The 2089-nt window shown below is 44.4% G+C and overlaps 1 pseudogene; it reads right to left on the bottom strand.

Annotated features, from left to right (window-relative positions):
• Positions 1 to 372: 372 nt before the first annotated feature.
• LOC142865707 (replication protein A 32 kDa subunit pseudogene) lies at positions 373 to 1839 on the bottom strand (annotated as a pseudogene).
• Positions 1840 to 2089: the final 250 nt, after the last annotated feature.

Below are 2089 nucleotides of genomic sequence, written 5' to 3'. Positions count from 1 at the left end.
ACCCATCCCCTCCTTCCCCCTCCCACACTCCCGACACTCCATAAATGTTACTCCTACATGTCCGCTTAGGTGTTGATCCATTAATATAATTTGCTGGTGAGTACATGTGGTGCTGGTTTTTTCATTCTTGAGGTACTTCACTTAGAAGAATGGGTTCCAGCTGTATCCAGGAATATACGAGAGGTGCTATATCACCATTGTTTCTTAAAGCTGAGTAGTATTTCATGGTATACATATACCACATTTTATTAATCCACTCATGAATTGATGGGCACTTGGGTTGTTTCCATAGCTTCACAATTGTGAATTGTGCTGCTATAAACATTCGAGTGCAGGTGTCTTTTTCATAAAGTGACTTTTGATTTTTTTTTTTTTTTCTCCTCAGCCCCTCAAGGCCACCACTACAGACCCTCATCTTCTTATAAACACACTGTCATGACAAGCAGGTGAAGGAAAGTGCAATTCTGAAAATAATGCCACATAACCAAAGTAGGAGACAAAAACAGGCAGAGGCCAGTGGGTTTGTTGGCTAGTGCTCTACTCACAGGCCCGAGTCCTGCTTATCTTCTTTCAGTAGAAAACCTTTTAGGAATAGAAACTCCCAAGCATTATTTGAGTACTCTCTTGGTAGCATACTTCTTCCAATTCCTTCTATCCTGATGTTGTAACTAGCTTACTTGTAACTTCTTCAAGAAATTCCACCCTGGATTATATCCCTGTCAGTTGCCCATAGCCCTTTGAGCTTCAAAACAAACAACAAAACTATAGAAGAGCAGTAAGTTTCAAAAGGACGTCAGCTGAGGCCTTTTACAGATGAAACCTACTTCCTAGAAGTCACCTGGCCAATATATACGCACAGCTGGAGACAACAGACTGTGAAAATAGGTCCAGCTGGAAAACAGATACCCAATTTAGATCTAGTTATTCTGCATCTGTGGATTTGAAGTGATCATCATCCACCGTAGAATAGATGTGTCCCTCATTGCTCAGAAAATCCACAGCTTGCTTGATTGAGGCTACAGACATATGTTTGAGTTGGTTCTTGAGATCATGAAAGTTCAATCCTTCAGGTCTTGGGCAAGCCTTAATCAAATTCAGCACCTGGTTTTGGCCAACAGTGAGGCCATTTGCTGGCATGAAGCTAGTCCCACCAAAGTTCCCTGCTTCACTCATTCCTGGGTTGCTGATAGGTGCTCTCCCTGCTGGGGGCTGGCTGTTAGATTTGCTCAGTATCATGTGTGCATTGACTACTTCCAGAATATGTGTGGTAAACTCATTCATATCCTCCAGGGGCATGATCTTAAAGGCTACCAGGCTCTTTTTGTTCTGAAAAGATCTCAGGTGGCCTGCCACTTTCACGTATGTTTCTGGAGGAACCACAGTGTTTTCACCGCTGGTATCATCTGTGTCAACCCACTGCCGAACATCCATGGGTGCAGCTGTCATGTCATCTATTTTATAAACAATGTTGGTTGGAGCCTTCTCTGCATGTCTAATTATCCCCACAGTAATGACCTGTGAAATCTCAACATTCCCAATTTTGAATGCTTCATCAACCAGAGTGGCGGAAAGCAGCTGAGATATAGTACAGGGCACAATGTGCTGGGCTCGGGCTCTTGATTTCTTTTCGGCCTGAGAAGGTGTCGGCGATCCAGAGCCTCCCGGGGACCGTGTGTAGCCGCCGGCTCCCCCATACGTGGAGCTGCCGTAGCTATCGAATCCACCGCTATTCCGCATCTTGGTCGCGACGCCCTCAGGAAAGAGGCCCAGAAAGTTCAGGTCTCGTGGGTTCCCAAACACCTCAGAATCCCGTTGCTGCTGCAGCGGTGTTTGTACTTCTGTCTCGTGACTTTTGATCTTTTGGGTAGATGCTCAGTAATTGAATTGCTGGATCAAATGGTAGATCTACGTGTATCGCTTTGAAGTATCCCTATATTGCTCTCCACAGAAGCTGAACCAGTTTGCAGTCCCACTAGCAGTGTAGGAGTGTTCCTATCTCTCCACATGTATGCCAATATTTATTGTTTGGGGACTTTTTACTGGAAGGTCATTCTTACTAGAGATAAATGATATCTTCTTGCAGTATGCT

Source organism: Microcebus murinus, chromosome 31 (genome assembly GCF_040939455.1).
Source record: "Microcebus murinus isolate Inina chromosome 31, M.murinus_Inina_mat1.0, whole genome shotgun sequence".
In the NCBI taxonomy this organism is placed as follows: domain Eukaryota; kingdom Metazoa; phylum Chordata; class Mammalia; order Primates; family Cheirogaleidae; genus Microcebus; species Microcebus murinus.
This window is presented reverse-complemented; position numbering and strand designations above follow the sequence as displayed.